This window comes from Triturus cristatus, chromosome 3_2, assembly GCF_964204655.1.
Source record: "Triturus cristatus chromosome 3_2, aTriCri1.1, whole genome shotgun sequence".
In the NCBI taxonomy this organism is placed as follows: Eukaryota; Metazoa; Chordata; class Amphibia; order Caudata; family Salamandridae; genus Triturus; species Triturus cristatus.
The window spans coordinates 482,422,868-482,450,399 of record NC_140584.1 but is presented as its reverse complement, the minus strand read 5'-3'; positions in this window follow the sequence as shown (position 1 = coordinate 482,450,399).

Genomic DNA, 27,532 nt, shown 5'->3' with positions numbered 1-27,532 from the left:
CGCAGCACAAATCTATCCATACATTCCTTTGCCACAGCTTCAAAGTCACATTCTAGTGCTATTTCTTTTCAATCTTAAAAGCTCGCCATAAGGAATACTATGTACAATTTCGGTGGATGGTTACTGGTTGCAAACAAAGTTGAATTACCTGCCGTGGATTTGCGATATAAATTTGTGTGTAGTTTCCCTTCCGAAATGAACACCTTCAGGTTCAGATAGTCTACTGCCACTGGGCTAACTGTACCAGAAAAGTGTAGATTTAATTTATTGGTATTTAGGACTTGGATATACATATGAGCTGATTTTGTTGTTCTCTGCCATACTATGAACAAATCATCGATATAATGATGCTAGAAAATTACTTTGCCACTTACTGTCCCACATTCGTAGGACTTGGGCACCTGCTCCTCCCACCAGCCAACGAACAAGTTTGCATAGCTGGGGGCAAAGCAGGTGCTCATCGCCATACCAGAGGTTTATCTGTAAAATTTGTCTTCAATTAAAAAATATTATTTTTCAGACAGAACATTGTAAACTCAACTAGCATCACATTGTGTTCTGCAAAACGTAACTGTCTCTTATTCAAATAGAACTGTATGGCTTTTAAACCATCTTCATGATTTATACATGTGTATAAACTAGTAATGTCCAGTACCTTTAATTGATACGAAGGGTCCCATGTCACATTAGCAATTTTGTTCAAAAAGTCTTTAGTGTCTTTTATATATGAATTTAGTTGAACCACAAATGCAGATAAGAAGTAATCAATAAATATGGATAGATTTCCTGTGAGACTACCCTGTGAGGAGACAATTGGCCTTCCCGGTGGATTTAAACTGTCTTTGTGAAGCTTTGGAATATGGTAGAATGTTGGAATAATTGGATTTATATTCCGTAGGAATAGATGTTCATCAGATCCCAGCATTGATCTATCATACCAATTCTTAATCAAAGTCTCATAATTTCTTATACTGTCCTGATAGATTTCACATGTTGAGGATGTAATGTATATATAAGGTACATTACCCAATATTGATGAAGTTATATATAATGTGGGTATTTTACCCTAAAAAAATGAACGTATTTACTTAGAGATTAGCACAGACATAATTTCGTGAATGTGCGTTATACACATTTCCCGCAATTCTGGGAGGCCGCAGTTTTGAATATTAAATCGCCTTCAATATGAATGTACAGTGTGAAATTTAGGAGATTGCAATATCCCGCAACACTGATTAGCGATATAGCGCGTCCTGTGGCCAATTCACGACAAGTCTGCTTTTCATGTCTATGATCGAACTAGCAATGAACGCATTTTTGTTAGCCATGCATAATATTTGATCTATATTTAATCGGCATATTTACTTAATTTAATTCACTTTGATTTAAGTCAATATAATTTGTGGTATATATTTTTGATCACGATTGTATGTGGTTACAGTATGTCTTCTATCTCTATGAACTCAATTGAGTATTTCTATGGGAATTCGAACGTGCCAAATCAACTTGATAAAGGCATCGCCGAAACGCGTTGCTTGTGTGCACAATAAATATTGTGTATAATCCTCTGGTGTGCCGCTTGGTCTTTGATGGAACCCCTGCATCGTCCTTCTAATTTGATATATATATATATATATATATATATATATATATATATATATATATATATATATATATATATATATTTTGTTTCCCAAAAGCCCACAAGCATTTAGAGCGCACTCGCTGCTTTTGAAAACCTGAAGTTTTATTGCTGGCATACAACGGTAATTGAATCCGGTGAAGCGTTTTAGGGCCAACGCGTTTCGAGGACCACCTCTTCTTCCTGGGCCCGCTTCACGACTGTTTTACAGAGTTCTCTTTGTTGGACCTTTAAATACTGCATGCTCAATTAACCCTGCCTTTTGTAGGTGTGTGCTTGGTAGCTGGTTGCAGTGTTGGAATAGTGCCTGCTGGGTTACATGGTCCATTCACACGAGATAATTCATCCTTAGTAGGTTCTGTTGTCATTTTCAGCACATTTATTTTCCTTGGTAGGACCTCCGAGTTCAATCCATTGTTCATTTTGAGCCCAAAAGCAGCACTGAAGAGTGAAGAAAGGTTTCTTCCTCGCAGCCTCCTTAAAAAGAAAGGACGGTGTAGCTCAGCGCGTCATGGACGCCGCGCATGAATTTTGTTTCCCAAATGCCCACAAGCATTTGAGCACACTCGCTGCTGAAGCGTTTTATGGCCGACGCGTTTCGAGAACCACCTTTTCTTCCTGGGCCTGCTTCATGACTGTTTTACAGAGTTCTCTTTGTTGGACCTTAACATACTGCATGCTCAATTAACCCCGCTTTTAGTAGGTGTGTTCTGTTGCCAGTCATTTTCAGCACATTTATTTTCCTTGGTAGGACCTCCGAGTTCAATCCGTTGTTCATTTTGAGCCCAAAAGCAGCACTGAAGAGTGAAGAAAGGTTTCTTCCTCGCAGCCTCCTTAAAAAGATTATTGTTTGGCTCTGTTATGGAACTAAAATTCCCAGCATACACTATGCACACACCCACTTAGGTTAATTTAAAAAAAGGAGTACAGTGATAGAAATAAAAGAGAGCCAGCTCTATTGAATTGTGGGAAGCAAGCCTCTGACGAAGATGCAAACTGCATTGAAATGCGTAAGGCAGCAAATGTAAATGAAGGGCACTGCGGGGAGCCTGAAGTGCAGACCGGAAGGTGGTTTTTCAGTTGTATGCCCTCACGAAAGCTCATTGGGCACTTTGTTAAATACATTTATATATATATATATATATATATATATATATATATATATATATATATATATATATATATATATATATATATATATATATATATACATATTATCTACTGGCGGTCGCCAGTAGATAGTTATAGTTAGGACCGTGTTTCCATAGGAAATCTGAAAATTTTATTTTGAATAACTTTGGTGCCGGTTGACGAATCTTCGCGAAATTTTCAAAACTAATGGGGTGCTCCGCTCAGCTCCTACCCTGGAAGTCTCGGGGGGATTCGTCAAGCGGGGGCTGAGAAAAAAGGGGGGTCCCAAAACGCATTTTCCCCATGCATTTTCCCATAGGACCTTTAGTCTAAGGTACAGCCCGAACGGCTGAACAGAATTACTTGAAATTTGGCAGAGAGGTAGTCCTCAGGTCAGGGATGTGCCTTTTGCATATATGGAGTCAATCTGTTCAGTAGTTCCTGAGAAATTTGCATTTAAAAGCACATACATATCTATAGCCGCGCACCGTGCGTGCACCGTGCGCGCACCCTAACGTGCGCGAGCGTAATTCTGATTGGTTGTTACATGTCAGTTAACGTTCGAATCGGTCGAAATCAGGAAGTGTCGGCCGCCATTTTGTTTGTTTTCAGTGCGAGAGTGGAAAAGGAAGGTGGTGAACGTGAAAAGGGGGCAGGGTAGAGAGTTCCTGACCCCCTAGCCTTTGTCAGGGGTCCCTGAAGGACCCCGAAGGCAGAAAAAAACATTTAAAATTGTTTTAAAAAAAATCGCGGGTGTGCGCGCACGGTGAAAAACCATTAAAAAAAAAACATTTTAATACGTAGTTTATTGAAAAATAAATATATAAAAAAAATAATAATACATACATAACTTAGCATTTAAAAAAACGTACAAATTGACTGAAAAAACCATAGGTTTCACACACGTTATAGTTAGGAATTAGCATTTAAAAAACCTTGCAAATTCACTTAAAAAACCATAGGTTTCACACATGTTATAGTTAGGTGGATATTTCACTCGTAAAAAAACAACCGCCACTCTATCACAAGGATGATGTCATCAGTGATGTCAAGAGTGATGCCACTGACCATGTCATTAGTGATGTAATATGTGACGTCATGAGCAGAGGATTGCGGGCGCGTGAGTTATAGTTATCTGAACTAACTATAACGGTGGAATTTCATTGTTTTTTTACGAGTGAAATATCCACCTAACTATAACATGTGTGAAACCTATGGTTTTTTAATTGAATATATATATACACACATATATTTATAGAAAAAACTTCTCATTACATCGATGTGTTCCTGATGGAATATGTAATATCACTTCCTTCATACCTTAAGGATACAACGGCCTTCCTGAACAGACTGCAAGATATCAATTGGAATAATCATCAGATCATGGTCACGATTGATGTGACTTCATTGTACACATCAATTCTCCACAAAGATGGTTTAATAGCAGTCCGCAGTTTCTTGAAAACAAGATCTTTGAGCTTTTTGGAACATTCTGAAATGATTATGGATATGTTGAGCCATTGTTTAACACATAATATATTTCTGTTCAATGGGGAAATATTTCTCCAAAGACAAAGCACAGCAATGGGGACGTCATTTGCTCCAACTTATGTAAATATATTTATGGCGGTCTGGGAAGGTACAAGTCAAACATCAAATCTTGGAGGAGATTTATCAACGATTTATTTCTAATATGGGAAGGAGATCTGTCGAGTCTTGAAGAATTCATCCAAAGCTTGGACCAAAATGACTACAATCTATCATTCACATCCACCTGTAGTAAGACACAAGTGATCTATTTGGATGTAGAAGTGTTTGTTCAAAATCAGAAGCTCTGTACCAAAATCCACAGGAAACCAACTGCCACGAACAGTATCCTGCACGCAAACAGTGGACATCCTCAACATCTCAAGTGGAGTATTCCATATGGAGAGATGCTCCGCACCAAGAGGAACTGCTCAGAAGCCAGTGATATCGAGCAAAATCTAGAAGAAACCAGCACTAGATTTCTGGCAAGAGGCTACCCATTAGATGTTATTGAAGGTGCCAAAAGCAGGGTGATGGAGAAACCAAGATCAGAACTACTAAATGAGCTGAAAGAGTTGGAAAATGATGACACAACCCGGATTATCCTAGATTTCAATGTGGAAAATAAGTGCCTAAGAAAGATCATAAAAAAGCACTGGAGCATATTATTGCTTGATGAGTCATTAAAGAAAAAGTTACCATCAACTCCAAAAATAACATATAGGAAGACTGCCTCACTGGGCGATCTATTGACACATAGTCACCTGGAAACAACCAAAAAAGAAAAAGGAACATGGTTAACAACTCCTGGATTTTGCAAATGTTCCAAATGTAAAGCCTGTGAATATGGATGCAACATACAATCATATCTACTGTCAAATTGAAAGAAAGAAAGGATTACTGCACATATCACGTGTGAATCTAAATACGTGGTATATGTTTTAGAATGTCCTTGTAAAAAACTTTATGTTGGGAGCACCATTAACAAATTAAAACTACGGATCTTACAGCATCTCCGAGCAATAAAAAATAAAGATCTTGCATATCCCATGGCAAAGCACTTCTCAGAAAAACATAAGGGAAATGTTCAAGGATTGAGATACTTTGGTGCTAAAATGATAAAACCAAATGAAAGAAGGGGTGATGGATCCCTGGACCTCAGAAGAACAGAGTCTAAGCTAATTTTAGCACTGGGGACAGAAAAACTATTTGGCCATAATTTGGATGCTGAATTGCACGTTCATTTATAAGAACTATGAAATCAATCTACAGTGTAAACTTGCTCAGGAGAAAATAAAGGAGAAAAATGCTGGGGAGAGAAAAAAGAGAAAAAAAGCATCCATAATGGTACCCAGTATAAAAATTTCCAAATAATGAATGGGGGAGCAAGGGTTTTAAAGAGAAGAGTTGATAAAAGAACATACCACAAGAAAAAAAAGACTGTTCTTAATAACTAAAAAAATGTCAAAAACAAGGACTTAATAAGAACAGTTGAAGTAATTGAAGAAATGCCCCAAACGAATTTGGTTGATATTATTTAAAAAAATGTTTTTTTCTGCTTTAGAGTATTATAAAATTCTGGGGAGAGACATCTTAGAATTGCGATTTTGCACCATATATTTGCACAGTGCATTTGTCACTTTATGAATAATATCTCATGAGAATTACGAACATTTGGAGACAGGTTAGAAGGAATTTCAATTTGCACAATGTACTTGCACAATGCACTTGTCACTTTCTTGCCTGATCTTAAAAAATATCTCATGAGTTTCTGAAGATCCGACTATGCATTATATATATATATTTTGCATCGAGCACATGTCACTTTACTCTCCAGATAATAATGTAATTTTAGGATGTACTTGGGGCTATCTATTTAGTCACGGGTGCCTTGATACTTGGCTACATTCTGTTTTTAGTTTGTCCCTGGTAAGCTTAGAATCTGGATTATTAATGATCATGTATATAAGGTACTTTACAAAGAGGAGAATGATTCCATCTTTCCAGAAATACTCCTCAAATTCCTTTTCCAGTCCCCCCTCCCAAAAAAACCAAAGATCATTTTCCTTCCAGCTTCGTAAAATACTCTACTACTTTTACGATCTTCAATTCCCTTGTGTCTCTCTCTTTTTATCCCGCCTTCTATCCTGAAACAGTAGAATAGAGAAACAGGCTGTCAGAAAAATCTAATTGAGTTTCTAGCACTCAATTTTAGTACTTTACTGGTAATGTCGTAGCAAAATGCTTATAACCATGACAAAAATGAATATGTGTGAAAATGTAAAAATGTAAATAGAAAGAGAAAAAATGGTAGCTACTATAATCCAAATTACAAACTTTTGTATGTGGGTGAATGGTCTAGTCTATTTTTTTATGGAAACAAACAAGGGATCTCTGCACTTAGTCACTTTAAATAGACAGTTTAGACGGTGGGACTCTATGGTCCAGTTGAAGGCATCTGCCGAAACACGTTGACCGTCCTTTTTGTTTTGCACATGGTGTTAAAGGAATAAAAAAGTACCTTAAGTGAACTGCTGTGGACTCCCTCTGTGCCGTGGATACTCTGGTGGGGACTTTGCTGAGTTGTTTTGAAGATACACATATATATATACATATATATATATACATACATATTACCTACTGGCGGTCGCCAGTAGGTAGTTATAGTTAGGACCACGTTTCCATAGGAAATCCGCAACATTCTATTTTGAATAACTTTGGCGCCGGTCGACGAATCCTCGCGAATTTTTCAAAATAGGTGGGGCGCTACGCTCCGCTCCTACCCTGAAAGTCTCGGGGGGATTCGTCAAGCGGGGGCTGAGATAAAAGGGGGGTCCCAAAATGCGTTTTTCCCATGCATTTTTCCATAGGACCTTTAGACAGGGCTACAGCCTGAACGGCTGAACAGAATTTAATGAAATTTGGCAGAGAGGTAGTCCCCAGGTCAAGGAAGTGCCTTTTGTAGGTTTGGTGTAAATCTGTTCAGTAGATTCTGAGAAAATAGCCTTTAAATCAATATATATATCTGAGCCAGCTTACGGTGCGCTTACGGTGCGCTTACCGTACGCGTACGGTGACGTGCGCGAGCGCGATTCTGATTGGCCGTTAGATCTTAGTAAACATTCGAATCGGTCTAAACCAGGAAGCGGCGGCCGCCATTTTCTCTCTCGCACTCTGACAGGGTGTTGAATGACAAAGTCAAAAAACATGTAAAGGGGCTGTTTTGACAGCTCCCAAGCAACTAGCCATGTCGAGGGAGTCCCCAACGATCCCCCAAGTAAAAAAAAACAATTTAAATTTTTTCGAAAATTTCGCCGATTACGCTTACCGTACGCGTACGGTAGCTAATATTAAAAAAAAAAAATAATATCCAAATTCTCCCCACCCCGTGTGCAATTGGTGCCCGAAGGGCACCAATTGTGCATTGCTTATATACACTTTACAAAACATATATTTTATCTATCACAACGATACTCATCATATGTTTCCTCCATGTGCGCACGGTGCGCGAAGCGCATCGTGCGTTCAGGGCCCATCTAGCGTAACGTGGACACGCGGTGCGCGAAGCGCACCGCGTGCTCACTGTGCGCGCACGGTGCGCAAAGCGCACCGTGCGCGCACGGAACGAACTGCGTTAAGTGGGCGCGCACGCCACAAATGGCGTAAAGTAACTTAGCATTTAAAAAACCATACAAATTCACTGAAAAAACCATAGGTTTCACACACGTTATAGTTAGGAATTAGCATTTAAAAAACCTTGCAAATTCACTGAAAAAACCATAGGTTTCACACATGTTATAGTTAGCTGGACATTTTACTGATAAAAAACCAATGAAATTCCCCCGTTATAGTTACTGTAGGCAACTATAACTCACGCGACCGTAATCCTCTGCTGATGACATATGTGTCTTTATGAAAAAAAAATATTTGTAATATATGTATAGCTAAAATTTAATGGAAGAAGACATGGGCAAATAAGTGTCTAAATACAGTATTAGCATCAGCAGAGGATTGCGGTCGCATGAGTTATAGTTGCCTACAGTAACTATAACGGGGGAATTTCATTGGTTTTTTATCAGTAAAATGTCCAGCTAACTATAACATGTGTGAAACCTATGGTTTTTTCAGTGAATATATATATTTATATATATATATATATATATATATATATATATATATATATATATATATATATTATCTACTGGCGGTCGCCAGTAGGTAGTGATAGTTAGGACCTATTCTCCATAGGAAATCCACAATATTCTATTTGGAATAACTTTGGCGCCCATTGACGAATCTTCGCGAAATTTTCAAAACTTTTGGCCAGCTCCGGTCCGCTCCTATCCTGAAAGACTTGGGATGATTCGTGTAGTGGGGGCTGAGAAAAAAGGGGGGTCCAAAAACGTGTTTTCCCCATGCAATTTCCCATAGGACCTTTAGCCGCAGCTACAGTCTGAACTGCTGAACGGAATTACACCAAATTTGGCAGAAAGGTAGACCTTGGTTCAGAGTCGTACCTTTTGCTTAAATGGTGTAAATCCGTTAAGTAGTTCCTGAGAAATTCAAAATAAAATTCACATATATATCTGGGCGGAGCCTAACCACACATCTCATTGTGAGATCTGATTGGCTGTCAGTACTTCATCCAAGAAGTGTTGGCAGCCATCTTGGGCCCAATATACATGAAAGCACCTCATTAAAAAGCATTTCAGTTAATAGAAGGTTTTAAGACTTTAGTTACATTATAAATCATTTGTTGATGGTACCATACTCATTTTAGGAATTGTGGTGTGTTCTAAGGTGATTTTACCATGTGAAAAAGCCTTCTGCTGTGATATCATGAATCATGTTTGAGAGAAAACTATTTTCTAATGCTTTTCCCACAGAGGTTTGGAAGGTGATCTATAAGCTAAACTGAGAGCATATTTTCTGTAAATTCACATCTTTCTCAGTCATGTGAGAATGAAGTCTGACATTCTCAGTAAAAGATGCACATCCAACAAGGGCAGAGACTGTCAGTTGATTCCTTTGCAGCTTCCCAGAGTGTTCTAAAGAACAACTAGAGCGCTAACAGTCCTACTTATGACAAACGTATTGCACACCTGAAGCCATCTTGATTGGAATAAAGTGGTAACTCTTAAAACATTTCATTTAAAAAGGAACAAAATGAGGGGGTTCATTTTGCCACAGAAATTATGATTAGTGCTGCAGAAAGAAAAATTAGGGCACATTTTGTCTTCTCAAATCCTCTTCTATTTCATAAAACAATTCTGACATGCAGACTGAAACATGCACTTTGAATACCAGCAGCAGACTTCCCTGGTGAGCAGTAGCTTTACTACAGTGATCTAATGAGCAACTAGAGTGCTAACATTCAGAATGTATGGCAAATTTGTGACACATCTGAATGCCTTCTTGATGGAACCAAAGTAAAAAACTGAAAGTATTTCCTACCGAGGAGACTGCAGTAAATTAGGAAATTAGGAAACTTCATAATAAATAAGTCTCCCAAGATGGCCACCAGAGACAAAAGAGCCCAAATGTAGCCCAAATATCACCCAGATGTAGCCCAAGTATAGCCCAATGACAGAATGTCCCAGAGTGTTCTTAAGAACAACTAGAGCGCTTACTGTCTTACTTATGACAAAAGTATGGCACACCGGAAGCCATCATGATTGGAATAAACTGGTAACACTTAAAACATTTAATTTAAAAAGGAACATAGATGAGGGGGTTCATTTTGCCATAGAAATTATGATTAGTGCTGAAGAAAGAAAAATTAGGGCACAGTTTGAGTGACTTCTCAAATCCTCTTCTATTTCATTAAAATATTCTGACATGCAGACTGAAACATGCACTTTTAATACCAGCAGCAGACTTCCCTTGTGAGCAGTAGCTTTACTACAGTGATCTAATGAGCAACTAGAGTGCTAACTTTCAGAATTTATGGCAAAGTGTGACACATCTGAATGCCTTCTTGATGGAACCAAAGTAATAAACTGAAAGTATTTCCTACTGAGGAGACTGCAGTAAATGAGGAAATTAGGAAACTTCATAACAAATAAATCTCCCAAGATGGCCACCAGAGAGAAAGAGCCAAAATGTAGCCCAAATATCACCCAGATGTAGCCCAAGTATAGCCCAATGACAGAATGTCCCAGAGTGTTCTTAAGAACAACTAGAGCGCTTACTGTCTTACTTATGACAAAAGTATGGCACACCTGAAGCCATCTTGATTGGAATAAACTGGTAACACTTAAAACATTTAATTTAAAAAGGAACGCAAATGAAGGGGTTCATTTTGCCATAGAAATTATGATTAGTGCTGAAGAAAGAAAAAATAGGGCACATTTTGAGTGACTTCTCAAATCCTCTTCTATTTCATTAAAAAAGTCTGACATGCAGACTGAAACATGCACTTTTAATACCAGCAGCAGACTTCCGTGGTGAGCAGTAGCTTTACTACAGTGATCCAATGAGCAACTAGAGTGCTAACATTCAGAATTTATGGCAAATGTGTGACATATATGAATACCTACTTGTTGGAATCAAAGTAAAAAACTGAAAGCATTGCCTACTGAGGAGACTGCAGTAAATGAGGAAATTAGGAAACTTCATAACAAATAAATCTCCCAAGATGGCCACCGGAGACAAAAGAGCCCAAATGCAGCACAAATATCACCCAGATGTAGCCCACATGTAGCCCAGTGACAGAAGTGTGCAAAACACTTATTTATTGTGTTTTTGCAGTTTTATATAGTGCAGACTTGTCAGGTATTGGAGTGCTTTACATGAGCATTGGTTCCATCACACAAGGTCAAATTCATTTTGGTTGTAGACATGGGGAGATTAAGTGATTTGACCAGTATCACAGAATGTTGAGCTGAAGCAGAAACTCCAACCTGGTTCCCCAGTTGCAAAGTCTGCAGCTCTGGAAGTAACACCACATCCTCTCCCCTAAGTGCAACATTTAATCAAGTGGTCAACTGGATGAAAAAACATAAAGATAACAAATAATTTAAAAGTACTTTGTCGCTATTTGAAAACTCAGAAAATATGTCCTCATTTTATTAGAGCACAAACCATAATTTTGATGCAAATAAGACCCTCTCATATATGTAATTTCTAAAGGAAATGCTCTAGGTATTACAGTTTTGATTACATCAAGATAATGTCAGGCGTTCCACACTTTTGTAAAAAATATAGAATGTTAGCAATCTAGTTGTTTATTAGGATACTGTTGAGAGGCAGAGGCCAGGAGCACGGAATCAGAAAATTGAAGGCAGGTAGGAGGGTGCAGAGGCAACAATTTGACCACACTGGGCAGGCAGGAAGGGCAGTGGCAGCACAACAGACTATGGAGGGCAGTGGAAAGGGGGCAGGGGCAACAAACCAACAATACAGGACTGGCAAGAGAGACTGTGGCAATATAATATACCAGAAGGAAGAGGCAGTGGTAGTACAACCATACATGCCAACAGACCCGTTTCAGCCAGGAAACGTCCAATGTTTTTAAGCTCAAATGGGCTTTATTTGATCTGTCTCCTGTCTACCATATCCTCTTTTTCAATGTAACTCAAAGGAGAAAATGAATACCCCAGGGGGCAGATTTATGTTTGACTTGCGCCTCATTTACGCCGCCGTAGCGTCACTTTTGTGACGCAGCAGCGGCGCAAATCCTGCGCCTTGGTGCGGGGTATTTACAACGTGATGCATCTGGGAGATGCGTCACGTTGTAAAGCTCTGCGCCACATGTAGGCGTTCCAGGGCAGGTGGGGGCGTTCCGGCGCAGGAACGCCTCCTAAAAGTGGCTGAGTGAAATCTACAAGATTTCACTCAGTCACTTTTGAGCCCATGCTGCGTCAAAACCCTGCGCCTGCTTGAAGCAGGCGTAAGGATTGACGCAGCATTGTAAAGAAAGGGCCCCCCAGAGCATTGCTGGACCTGCGTCAAGTGAGGTTTGTCTCCTTTCCAGAGAGTAAAATAAAAATTATTACACATCCGGCGGTGGATGTGTGTTTTATTAACCGTGAGGGGGGTTTCTTTCATAGTTTTGGTCGAATATTTGTCGAATCCCCTTTGAATGGCTTGGTGTGCGTGTGTAATAAATGTGCCTGTCAATAGCTACCCATGTTTGTATAAATAAACGACAAGGGTGTCTACTTGGAGAGTACCCACCGGCGGGGGCGCCGGGATTAGGCACGGTAGGGCGTCAGACATGTCAGAGCATCACTAGTGGTGTAAATACATTCCATGTGGATTAATTTTATGCATAGTCACCTTTTAATGAATATCACACAAATCGTCACGGTGATAGGTACATATGGTTTGTCCAGCATGTCCTAGGTGTTTCTATAAATATATATATTTTTAAAAAAATAAAAAACAAAGGCCGGCCCCGGGGGATAGGGTCCCTGGGGCCATAAGTGGCCTGAGGAGGGGGGCAACGCAGCCCCCTCCTAAAGAATCATTTTTAAAAAAGGCCATGACCCGGGGGTTGGGGTCCCCGGGGCCGAATAAGGCCTTGGGAGGGGGGCCACGCGGCCCCCTTCCAAATGTATTTTTTTCAACAACAAAAAATTAGGATGCAGGCCCTGGAGATTGGGTCCCCAGGGCCAATAAATTAGAAAAAGAAGTGGGGCCACACAGCCCTCCTTCTTAAAAAAATAAAATAACTAAAAGACCGGCATCGCACCGGAGGCCAAGCCCCCTCCTTGCAGCACTCTGCAAACGCGCCCCCTGGCCAGTTGTAAGTTGGGGAATTAATTCCCCTTCAATACTGAGGGTCCCTGAGGGCCAACTAGCCCAACAGGTATCTCCAGTATGCGCCAGGGAGCTGCGTTGCACTGAGGCCACGCCCCTTTTTACACCTCTCTGCAGCGCAGCTCTGTGGCGCTTACTGGAGGTACCTAGTGGGCTAGTTTGACCCTAGGGACCCTTAGTATTCAAGGGGACTTAATCTCTCAACTTAGAACGGCCACAGGGCGCGTTTACACAGTGGTGAAGGGAGGTGACGGGCCTGAGGTGACGTGTGCAAACACGCCCTGTGGCGCGTTTTAAGTTGGGGAAATAATTCCCTTTCAATCCTGAGGGACCCTGGGGGCCAACTAGTCCACCAGGTGCTTCCAGTAAGCGCCACTGCTCTGTGTTGCAGAGAGGTGGTGCAGGCGTGCCCCTTTTAACACCTCTCTGCAATGACGCTTACTGGACGTACCTAGTGGGCTATTTTGCCCCTAGGTACCCTCAGGATTCAAGGGGACTTAATCTCCCAACTTAAAACGGCCACAGGGCGTGTGTACACAGTGGGGAAGGGAGGGGACGGGGCCTGAGGTGACGTGTGCAAACACGCCCGATGGCGCGTTTTAAGTTGGGGATATAATTCCCCTTCAATCCTGATGGCCCCTGGGGACTAACTAGCCCACCAGGTGCTTCCAGTAAGCACCACTGACCTGCGTTGCAGAGAGGTGGTCCAGGCCGAGCCACTTGTTACACCTCTCTGCAACGCAGCTCTGTGGTGCTTACTGGAGGTACCTAGTGGGCTAGTTGGACCCTAGGAATCCTCAGGATTCAAATGAACTTAATCTCCCAACTAAAAACGGCCACAGGGCGTGTTTACACAGTGGTGAAGTGAGGGGACGGGGCCTGAGTTAACGTGTGCAAACACGCCCTGTGGCACGTTTTAAGTTGGGGAAATATTTCACCTTCAATCCTGAGGGACCCTGGAGGCCAACTAGCCCACCAGGTGCTTCCAGTAAGCGCCACTGCGCTGCGTTGCAGAAAGGTGGTCTAGGCCGTGCCCCTTTTTACATCTCTCTGCAACGCAGCTCTGTGGTGCTTACTGGAGGTACCTAGTGGTCTAGTTGGACCCTAGGGACCCTCAGGATTCAAGGAGACTTAATCTCCCAACTTAAAACGGCCACAGGGCGTGTTTAAACAGTGGGGAAGGGAGGGGACGGGGCCTGAGGTGACATGTGCAAACACGCCCTGTAGCGCGTTTTAAGAGGTAGTTTTAATCCCCCTGCCCAGTGATGTCACTGACCATGTCATGAGTGGTGTAATATGTGACATCATCAGCAGTGCATTGCGGGCGCGCGAGTTATAGTTAGCTGAACTAACTATAACAGGGGAATTTCAATGGTTTTGTAAGAGTGAAAAGTCCAGCTAACTATAACGCCCCTGAAACCTATGTTTTTTTCAGTGAATTTCTAAGGTTTTTTAAATGCTAATACCTAACTATAACGTGCCTGAAACCTATGTTTTTTTCAGGAATATATATATTTATATATATATATATATATATATATATATATATATATATATATATATATATATTGTTCCTCCAGAAAATGAAGACGCGGCACTGCTCTTGGCAAAGATGTTATTTTATTTCAAGTCGCATTCCTTCCTACGCGTTTCGAACCATAGTACCTGATCACGGCAAATTGTTACATTGGTCCTACTTCAATTTCTACCTTATATGCTGGTGCATGGTAATGCTGTTGTAATGCATTCTGGGTATGAGAGTTTATCTGCTTTAAATGTCAATAAACTTTATTTTATTCTACAAAAACCTGTGTTCATTGATAGCATGTTCATTAGATGATGCGCTGAGCTGGCAGAAAATACCTTTAAGGTAGCGCTTGTCATTTGGTAATGACAATTGCGCGTTTGATTCATAACAACGAATCACATGACCGATGTTAAAAAGGTTTGAACATCGGATCATTTCAAAAGTATTATTAGTGACTTTATGTCATTAATGTTTTTTCGGCTGAGTGCCCATTATGTTCTTCTCTCATCTCACATCTTAGAACATGCTCATGCACTAGTCACTAATAATACTTTTGAAATGATCCGATGTTCAAACCTTTTTAACATCGGTCATTTCTTGAGGAACAATTAAATTACGAGACGCTGTCCTGGTCTCGACGCGGGCACCGACTGTGAGAGTGCTCCCACTGTGGCAGGACGTTTGAGAAAGGGATATATATATATATATATATATCACTGAAAAAACCATAGGTTTAACAGATGTTATAGTTAGAAATTAGCATTTCAAAAAAACTTTGAAATTCACATAGGTTTCAGGGGCATTATAGTTAGCTGGACATTTCACACGTACAAAACCATAAAAATTCCACCGTTATAGTCAGTTCAGCTAACTATAACTTGCGCCCCGGCAATGCACTGCTCATGATATCACATATTGCATCATTCATGGCATGGTCAGTGACATCACTGATGATATCACTGATGACATCTCAAATGACATCACTGATGACAGCATCCAGTGACTGTGTGTTTCTGTAAAGTTTAAATTTGTTTTTTTTTTTATATATATGCTACACTGTATTGAAGAATGAGTGGTTGTATAAGTGTCTGGATGGGGGATTTAGCAGGTGTGTGACTGATTGTATAAGTGAGTGATTAAATATGTCTTTGTGAATGTATAGGTTAGTGACTAAACTATGTGAATGTCTGAATCAGTCTGTCTGTTGTTGTGTAAGCTGCTACATGGGTTGGTCAGTAGCTACATGAGTGTGTATTTGGGTTATTGATTGTTTGCCTGAGTATTTGTATGGGAGACTGAGTGTGTGTGTGGGTGGGTTTGAGGTGTGCATAGATGTGTGAGTGGTTCATTCACTGGGTGTATGGGTTCAAGAGTGCATGTGGAAACAGCTGTATGGGACGGTGAATGTGTGTATGGGTGTGTTAGTGAGTGAATGGATGTCTCAGTGGTACATGTGTGAGTAACTACATATGTAAAAGGCAGTATATGTGAGTGATGGTATATATAAATAACTATACCTGAGAGTGAGTGATTGTGAGAGTGGCTGTATGGATGAGTGTGTACTTGTATGAGTGATTATATAAGAGAGTAAGTATGCATTAGTATCTGTCTGAATTAGTGAGGTGGTGTGTGTATAACTGTATAGCTGAGTAAATGGGAGTGTGATTGATTCTTTGCATGACTGACTAGGTGTGTGAGTAACTCTATAGATGAGTGGCTGTGTGTGAGTGTCTGAATATGTATATGACTGCATATGATAGTGTTGTATTGATGAGTGACTCCATGTATAAGTGATTGTATGGGTGAATGAGTGGATGTGTGTGTAGACCTAGGAATCAGTGAGTGTGTATGTAGCAACTGGTATTGGTGTCTCAATGGTTTTGAAAATGGTAGCCTGTATTTTACAGTGGGTGTATAAAAAGTTATATTAGACTGTGAGGAGGTGCATCAGATTTTCATGTGGATGATGTCATCAGTGATGTCATCAGTGATGTAATTTGAGATGTCATCAGGGATGTCACTGACCATGCCATGAATAATGTAATATGTGATGTCATGAGCAGTGCATTGCGGGGGCACGAGTTATAGTTAGCTGAACTAACTATAACAGTGGAATCTCTATGGTTTTGTACGTGTGAAATGTCTAGCTAACGATAATGCCCCTGAAACCTACGTTTTTTTCAGTGAATTTCAAAGGTTTTTTAAATGCTAATTTCTAACTACAATGTCCCTGAAACCTATATTGTTTTTAAGTAAATTTTAAAAAGACGTGCATACTTTTTGTAGTGAAAAACTAACTGTAACGGTAGTCTGCTATAAGTTATAATTTAACAATGTTTGAAACGTAATTAGCAGTAATTAACATATAAGTGTGGAAAAAGTGTGGCGCAGCAGCTTTGATACCTGACTTCGAACAACAGCGTTCACAGTTCGATTCTCGGGTACAGCGGCATGTTAGCCCACCACTATATCACAGTGGGCAACACCTTGCTTAATCTTTCCGACGCCTCTGAGCGCCGGCACACCTTATCAGTTTTTAAGCTCTCCAACGTATGTACATATTAAGGACCTTATACGTGTTAGGATCAAAATCAAAACCTTTACCGCTTCACATTTTTTAACTTTTCCCAACACGTGCACAAGTTAAACAGTTAAAATGTGAGCACGTGCCAACTGTAAAACGTGACACCTAAATGGGCAGAGCCGCATCTTCCTTCCATAGACTACTCAATAACCAAAAAGTATATAAACCACACCCGTTGATTGATCAGTTTCTTTTTTGCGAGTTATTTATGCGTGTCCATTCAGTGAAGCAGGTGCTCTTTTCTAGAGTCGGATTCTTCTTTTGCGGCCACAAAACATAATCCAGAGTTGTACGTTGTTTGATTATGGCATAGTAGATATTTATAATACGCTGCTACTACTTGTAAATCTACTTTAAATGGTTTTATGTGCATTGTTAACATATTTCCTCTTCCTTCTAATGTGGTGACAAAGTGGCCTATTTAATGGTTGTAGTCTTTTAGTATTTACCTGTCGTCTATGTCTATGATGAACCCCCCCATGTGACCACCCCATGTGATGTTGTACGTATTCAGCACTAGCACTTTATATTTGTGGCTCTGTGAGCATCACGCAGTCATGTGAACAAGGCTCTGGGAGAGCCGAAACGTTATGGCCGTCGCTCTGGGTGAATAAAAGAAAAAAAGCACCTTAAATTGGTTCGTGTACCGACTTCTTTGGCGTCAGCAAGAGTTTTGAAGCTGGTGGAGCTGGTTGATCTGATATAAGCGATCGTTATTGGTTTCACGCGATCCACACACGGAACCCTCTCTGTCAATTGGTCGGCGCCTTAAAGTGAAACTGTGTCCAGGTGTTACCCAGATGTATTTGCTCCCGGAAGGAAGATTTGGCGTCTGACCCCCCGCAATACCATTATCGGCAGGTCTGTGAACACGGACTGCATAGTAGTGAGACGAAGGAGGCCCGCTCTAGCTGTGATCGGACGACACGGCAGGATCAGGACCGGAGACTTCAACTTATTCATTTTCGAGGTATTGGGGGAATTGAGAGTATTGGTGCGGCGGTGGGCGGTTGAGGTTGATTATTTACACAACCCATTTTGACCTCCCACGCGCCGACTAAACGAGCCCCTAATTGAGCATGACGGCTGACAGCGTACGGGAGCGGGAAGCTGCAGCACTGTCTATGTTTTCTGACAGCCTCCCTCTACCTGCAGTAATTCGCAATGGACACGCCACGGATGTGGTCACTCAGGACACTACTCTTAAAGAAAAATATAGAATACTTGAGAAAAAACTTTGAAGCGAACAGAGCAAATGGTGGGAGTCAAAATCCCTCCAACGATACATCGATGTTAATCGGATACCGCGTGGGCTACGTATCCTGACGGCCCCCAGCTACGAGAGTCCAAACCCTGAGTTAATGCGTGAATGGGCAGAAACAAATCTGGAGTCCTCGCGCAAGCTGGTGTTAATTCTAATAAAATATGCTGATATTGACAGGGCCCGGTTACTCAAAGAAATTGAAGAAATCAATGAGGATCTCGACAAGATCAATAATACTGAGGAAAAAACGAGATTAAACGACGATATGATTGCTAGGCTTAAGAAAGAGGAGGCAAAAATCATGGAAAGAAAGACTTTTAAATTCCAACGTGATCGCAACGACTACCAGCTGGGTCAGATCTTTACATTTGCGAGGAAGTATGACTCTCTACGCATTCCCAAGTCGAAGGCAGTCCCTCCCAACAGGGGCACAAGTAAAGTTACCTACACGAATGATACTACTCAGTCAGATCTTAGTTCCTTGGGCGGTAGTGACTCCGAATCGGAACTGCGTGGCAATTTGGCAGCAGGCTCTATTCCCAAACCGACTCCCGCTGAGGAAATGAATTTTTTATGCGTGGAGAGAAGGCAGACACTACGCCCGAGACCAGCTACTACAGACTACGACACAAATGAGCAAATTTCAAATCGAGGCAGAGGGCGAGGAAGAGGAACATCAAATCCAAACAGGAGAAGAGGGAGAGGATACTGGGCAAAGAATCAGTAATCCCTGGTGACACCAATACTATCATCAACTTGACGCCTGTGGTATTGTCCAATGATGAGAAAAGGATCCTCTCCTTGGGCCTATCGTTTGCACCTGAGAATGATTTTGACTATGCAGCCACTCGTCTTGATCTGTACAAAGCAATACGGAAGTTAAAGCTGAAAAAATCTTTTGCACTTCAAAGCAATCGGCACAATATCAACGACAACACACAGGATTCAGCTTTACAGGATGCTATCCAAAATCTGTGGGACACTGAGGGAGCGGGTGGGAGTAATGAGGCTTGCCATCAGACTGGTATTGATTTACAGGGGCCCATTACCCCATTCAGACCCAAGTCGACATACAATCCAATTATGCCACGAGACGCCCTGGATGTATTCAACGAAAATGTCATTGCAGGGATGAAAACGCTGCATATGGAAACGCGTAACAAACGACGCCGTTACAACCGACAAACACAGTCATACCATCAACTGATCTCTAAACTTAAAAGCGACAAGACGATTGTGGTCCGTCAAAGCGACAAAGGAGGCAACATTGTCTTATTAACAAAAGAACATTATGACCAAGAAGCCTTCAATCAACTTAACAACAGAGACTGTTACAGACATCTAGTAATAACTTTAGGAACAAGTTGACCTCGTGGAAGAGACACAAACTCTTATCTGAAAAGGAATACATTTTCTTGAAAAATGAAAATCCTGTCATTCCCACCCTGTATTTTATTCCCAAAGTGCACAAGGATCCTAGCAAACCTCCGGGCAGACCTATCATCTCAGCCCGGGATGGCATGTATGAAAAAACATCACAATACATTGATTTTTTCTTACAGGATTTTGTGAAATCTTTGGATTCCTATGTGCAGGATACAGGTGACTTTTTGCGCAAGATCAATAAGATTGAGTGGAAGGATGATTATCTAATGCTGGCACTTGATGTGACGTCACTATACACGAGCATTAGTCACAATGATGGCATACATGCCATCAAATATTTTCTATCGCGCAAACCAGTACACTTTGAAACCCATAATGAAATGTTGATTGAAATGCTTGAGTTTTGCCTGCTTAACAATAACTTCATGTTTAATAGTTTACTATATCGTCAACTGAGGGGCGTAGCTATGGGGGCTAGCTTTTCCCCTAGCTATGCCTGCCTCCACATGGGATATTGGGAAGAGATGATTCTATACAGGGATCATGCTAAATACCTCAACGAAAAAGTGGTGATCTGGCTGCGCTTTATAGATGACCTTTTTGTTATATGGGATGGTTCGTTGGAGGAGGCTCATGATTTTATTAAGATTCTAAATGTGAACAATCTGAATCTCCATTTCACGGCAACATGCAGCCAAACCAGTGTCACATTTCTTGACACTGAGGTATACACACAGGCAGGCCAACTTGAAACCAGATTGTTCCGTAAACTGACTGCAGGCAACTCGACCCTACATGCATCCAGTGCTCATCCGCCCCACCTTATTAGAAGCATACCATATGGGGAGATACTGCGCTTGAAACGAATATGCAGCAATGCAAAGGAGCTTGAAGCAGCACAGTTACTTAGCAGCCAGAGATTCAGGGAGAGAGGTTACTCAATTAGTGTAATTGATAGTGCCATTGCAAGATCCAATACACTTAACCGTAATGATCTGCTTAAGATCACTAGTAGTGCCACTGGTACTACCTTATCTCTGATCAACCAGGAGAGAAAGGACATTGGTTCGACTAATGCCTTTAGATTTATCATGGGATACAGCAAGCAGCATACTGAATTACGTAAAATCATCAACAAAAATTGGCCCACAATACGGAGTGACCCTATCATTGGCCCGTTGCTCCCACAACGGGCTCTTATCACCTATAGTAGGGCCCCCACCATGAGAGAAGCACTGGTCAACACCAATCCTGAAACTATCAACAAAACATCCTGGCTACAACTTAATAGTGGATTTTACAAGTGCAAGACCTGCAAAGCATGTATCCATGGCACTAACACCAAAACATACACAGATCCATTTAGCAACAAACAACACAAGATCAACAAGTTGCTTACGTGCAAAACGGAGTATGCAATCTATGTTCTTACCTGCCCATGTAACCTCAGTTATATAGGTAGTACTAAACTAGCAGTTCATAAGCGGGTCCTGCAACATTTACGAGCTATCTCCAACCAAGACAATACCTACCCCGTTGCTAGGCATTTCAAAGAAACCCATAGAAGTAACATTAAGGGGCTCAGTTACTTTGTCATTGATTCCATCGAACCTAGCAGAAGGGGTGGGGACCGTGAGACCAGGTTACGCAGACTAGAAACAAGCTACATACTGCAACTCAACACCAAGACACCATCGGGATTGAACACAACTGAAGATTTACACACGTGTTTGGGCTAAATTGACCTAGTTAACAGAGTATTTTCACATTCATTGTAGCCGTCGGTTTTAGCAAGTACGAGCAGTGGTATCTATTTGATGAAGATTATTTATGTTTTATCCATCCTTTTAGACTTTACCCTGTGTACTACATGTGTATTTTTATGGAATTTGAATCAGATGTCCATTGGGCTGATTTTAGCTTTTTTTAGGTCATTTGTCTTAAATTATTTAATTGTTTTATCATACAATTATTTATTTAGTATTTTACTATTTATCTTGACAAATAAGTACTGTATTAGTAAAAAATTCTTGCGTATTTGCACATCTGTATCTTTCAAACATTCCATTGAATACTCTGTCTGAGTGAGTGTCCAAACTCCAAACCCCGACTGGTGGTGTGCACTCTACCAGTATACTCCCTTAATATAACACCAACCGAATCATTTGCCCCATGATGTTCTTGCCTCAGAGTAACCATGTTTGGTCGCCAGCACTTCATGAATATGTCCCATATACGGTACACTGGTGACTGTGTCCGATCTCCTGCTTACTGTACTTGACATCCTCTGGTCATTTGACTTTAAGTCTTTTAGTATTCTATCTTTTTAAGCACCTATACATTACACTTTAATATTACACCGTGTTTACGTACTTCAATCAAGGGGGAATAATATGCATACTTTGTGATCAAAATGAGAATTCGTACTAAATATGATGATTTTATCTATTTATTTAAAAAGGTATGTGAGCTATAGGCTGTTTTATTCTCTTTATTATTGACGATATTTTGACAACTACTGTTAGCAACTTTACCTTGGTAAGCTCAGGCATTTATGCTGCTACTACTTGTAAATCTACTTTAAATGGTTTTATGTGCATTGTTAACATATTTCCTGTTCCTTCTAATGTGGTGACAAAGTGGCCTATTTAATGGTTGTAGTCTTTTAGTATTTACCTGTCGTCTATGTCTATGATGAACCCCCCCCATGTGACCACCCCATGTGATGTTGTACGTATTCAGCACTAGCACTTTAAATTTGTGGCTCTGTGAGCATCACGCTGTCATGTGAACAAGGCTCTGGGAGAGCCGAAACGTTATGGCCGTCGCTCTGGGTGAATAAAAGAAAAAAAGCACCTTAAATTGGTTCGTGTACCGACTTCTTTGGCGTCAGCAAGAGTTTTGAAGCTGGTGGAGCTGGTTGATCTGATATTTATAATACATAGCTATTTGTCAATATTTAAACACTTGTATTTAGAAAATAGTGTTATTGATTGTTTTTGCCATTTATATGTAACATCAGCAGCTGGTTTTCAGAAACAGACAGAATACAGCAAACATTGTTCCTTTTGTAGCTCCTTTGAGCTCATATAGTGTGACTTTGTATGTTATAATATTGACACTGAACTTGACGTCGGAGGTGTTGGTGACCGGTCGGCGCGAAGACTAAAGATTTATGCTAAACCCTCATCCCATGCCCTGGATCTGCTACCTCCTCACCTGACCAAAGACATGAAGGTCGTCCTAGCCCCGCTATGGTGCAGGATCATAACACCTCACTGAGCTCTGGAATCGTACCCGACTGCCTCAAAGTAGGCCAAGTCACGCCACTGCTGAAAAAAACAGGGCTAGACACTGAGTATATGAATAACTTCAGACCTGTTCCGAAACTACCTCTTTTGTCCAAGATCTTGGAAAGATGTGTACTCCCCCAGTTGACCAAACACTTGGATGACATCAATCTCCTTGATCCCCATCAATTGGGCTTTAGAAAAGGCTGCAGTACCGAATCCGCAATCCTCAATGTCATAGACGATCTACTCAAATCCCTTGACTCGGATCAATGCTGCCTTCTCATCCTCCTAGATCTATTGGCCGCATTTGCCACACTTGACTAGAAACTGCTTATCAAGGCTCTTGAAGAAAGGGCCGGTCTTCAGGAGACGGTCCTCCACTGGTTCACTTCCTTTCTCCACAACCGCTCACAAAGAATTAAAATTAAAAACTTTGAGTCCAACCTCCACCCCGTCATCAGGGGAGTTCCTCAGGGGTCAGTGCTCTCCCCGCAGCTTTTCAACATTTACATTGAACCCCTCACAACTCTACTCAGGAAATCCAACATCCCCTTTCACTTATATGCAGACGACACGCAGCTTTATCTGGAAACCACTTCAATTGACGACATCCAAAGACTTAACACCACGCTCATGGAGGTTCAACACTGGCTCACAAGTAATCACCTGAAACTCAACCAAGAGAAAATGGAAATACTCCTCATCTCCAACAAAGACGAAAACCCCCAAATTGCAGAATGGCTCAAAGTAATTGACGCCCTCAATGGTAACCTCACCTTAGCGGATTCGGTAAAATCCCTAGGGATCACCCTTGACCCGAAACTGGACACGAAGAGACATATTTCAAGAACCGCTAAAAGTGCCTTTCTGAACCTGAAACTACTATATAAAATAAAAACCTTCCTCCCACCCAAGGACCTTCAACAAGTCACACAAGCATTAGTGCTCTCCAGAATAGACTATGGGATTGCGACCCTGACAGGGACAGCAAAATCTCTCCTCGCCCCCCTGAAGACAAACTTCAATGCAGCTGCCAGAATGGTTATGGGTACTAAGAAATTCGAACACATCTTATCCGCTCTCCAAAAACTTAAATTGCTCCCAGTTGAGTTGCGAGCCAGCTTTAGAACAGCCTGCATCACGCACAAAGCTCTACACACAGGCAAACCGGAATACCTGGCCGCCAAACTTAAAAGGGCCGGCCAGTCCAGAAACCTCAGGAGCTCCAACTCTTTACTACTCATCCCGCCAAAAACTCGCAAGCAGAAAACCGCAGCCAAATCATTTGCTGGAAACGCACCTAAAATCTGGAACTCCATCCCCCCCCACATCAGAACAACCCCCTTGTTTCCAAAATTCAAGACACTACTCAAAGCCCTCTTCCTCGACCACTCTTGAACGAACCGATAGAGCATAGGATGTTCCTCAGCCAATGCCCCACCGTACCTAAATGTGGGACCGATGTCACTTTCACGGATCATGAAAACTTTCTTTGTACGAACCAATTGAACAATGAATACGCTAGGATGATCGTCTGGTTTGTATTGCATCCCCCTCCCCTTTGCTTATGTACCTGTTCCCCACCCTGCGTGATCCCTCTTGCTCTACCTATTACCTGTACCATCTATTCGCTCATAATTGTATATGCTGTAAAGCGCTCTGATACCCCCGGGTCCAGCCAGCGCTATATAAAACTCCTAAATAAATAAATAAATTTATATGTAACGTCAGCAGCTTCTGTTTCTTCGTTTGTTTGCCCCATGGGATCATATACTGTGAATATGTATATTTTAATATTCACAGTGATTATGATCTGTGAGGAGTTTATGACCCATTGACACGAAGACTAAAGATTTAAATGCAACGTTAGCAGCCTCTTGGTCATAGTCTGTTTACCCCTTGGGATCATATAGTGTGAGTATGTATATTATAATAACCACACATTATGATCTCAGAGGAGTTTATGACCCATCAGCGTGAAGATTAAAGATTTATATGTAACATCAGCACCTTCTGGTTCAAACTTTGTTTCCCCCTTGGGATCATATACTGTGAATATGTATATTATAATATTAACAGTCATTGTGATCTCAGAGGAGTTTATGACCCGTCGACGCAAAGATGAAAGATTTCAAAGTCACGGAGAAAAGCAGCTTTGAACATATTCATTGCTGAAAAGTATTTCGTTATTGATCTTCTTTTGTATTCATGATTTTATGCTCCTTTTCCTTTTTGTGTGACATCAGTAACACTCTGTATATTGTAATAGAGTGTCATATTTCCACACTACAGGAAGTGGAGATTTGTCGCCGCCAGGAGTAACCCATCTGAAATACAGCTTTCTTCTTTTCTACTTTCTCTAAAAGTAACGTATGCCCACTTATATTATCAAGAATATGGTGCAACACTTTTGCAAACTATAGCAGAAAAAAAAGGGAGGGTGTTGCTACGCTTAAGGGATATTTTATGAATTGTGTTTTATTTGTCACCCCTTTGATATGCACACCTTCAGTGTCCGAAGAAATTCTATTTGTAATTGCTTAATAAAAACTGTTTCAAAGTAAACACCACATTATAAGGAAATAGTGCTCCTGGGAAGTATCCCACCTGCAAACTCAATAAAAAGAAGACCGCAACACACTCTGTTATTTTGCCGCCGTGATTTGTACACCTCACGGCAATTATATAAATGGCCCTTAAAATATATCGAGTTAATAGTGTTCCTCCCCTCCCCGCTACTCCTTTGTTTTCCTGTACTCCATTGAAGTGTGTCACAAAATGGTTCACAACAGTGAACCGTTCCCAGCCAATAATGAGCAAACTTGTACTCGGAACACTGTAGCCAATAAAATGTCCATGGTGTTCCGCCGAGGGAGATGGAATCACTGCCAACACTTCTACTTTCAATGGTTTACAGCCAATGAACATTAAGCTTGGGAAGGTCCTGCTTGGAACACGTTACCCAATCAGATGTCCCTGCTACTCCACAGAAGGGGAGGAAATGGCTGGCAACACTTCTACTTTCAATGGTTCACAGCCAATGAACATTAAGCTTGGGAAGGTCCTGCTTGGAACACGTCAGCCAATCAGATGTCCCTGCTACTCCGCGGACGGGGAGGAAATGGCTGGCAACACTTCTACTTTCAATGGTTCGCAGCCAATGAACACTGAGCTCGTTGTTGGAATACCTCAGCCAATTAAACATTAATTTTGTTCCGGGCACAGGAGCAGAACACGCCCTCCCACATAATATTAAATTTCGGCTAATAAAGTGACACTGTCCGTGATAAAACACGAATTATAAGTAAACATTACTGTGCATTGTATTAAAGGAAAACTGCAATACGGTGCATTGTTATTTTCCCGATATGATTTACACAGCCTCCTGAACATTGCCGCAATACCGCACATTCACACTACCTGTGTGTGCACCGTTACACAGCCTACTAAACATTGCTGCAATACCGCACATTCACACTACCTGTGTGTGCACCCTACACACTGCTTGCCGCAATACGGCGCATTGTTTTCCCGACGGGATTTACAGAGCATACACAACCTTGCCGCAATCCTGTGCACCGTTGTTCTGTGGACGAAATTTCCACGGCCTACGCAACATTCAAACTCCCTGCCTCTGCACCGTACAGACTTCTTAAGCTAAGGCCACAGTGTTCCTACTATACCCTCTAATACAATTATTCTTTTTTTTTCTGCCCTACGCCTTTCAACTCAGTCACAAAATGGCTGCCAGCACTTCCTAGTTTCAACAATATGCAGCCAATGAGCCTCACGCTCATGCTCGTAACGCCTCAGCCAATCAGATGTCAGAATTCTCAAATATCGATATCTGTATATTTTGATATTTCTCTAAAACTACTGAACGAATCTACCCCTTTTAAACAAAAGCGTGCTTTCTGGACCAAGACCTTTCTCCCTGCCAAATTTGGCGTAATTCCGTTCAGCAGTTTGACCTGTATCCTTGTCTAAAGTTTCCTATGGAAATTGCATGGAGAAAACATGTTTTGGGACCCCCCTTTTTTCTCAGCCCCCCTTCACGAATCACCCCCAAACTTTCAGGATAGGAGCTGACCTAAAAAGAGGAACTTTTTGAAAACTTTCGTAAAGATTTGTCAAACGATGCCAAAGTTATAAGCAAATCAAAAAATGCATTTTCTATGGAAACATGGTTCTAACTATAACTAGCTACTGGCGACCGCCAGGAGATAATATATATATATATTTTAATATATATATTAATATATATATATTCACTGCTGATGATGTCACATATTACATTATTCATGACATGGTCAGTGACATCACTGATGACATCTCAAATGACATCACTGATGACATCATCCACATGAAAATCTGATGCACCTCCTCACACTCTAATATAACCTTTGATACACCC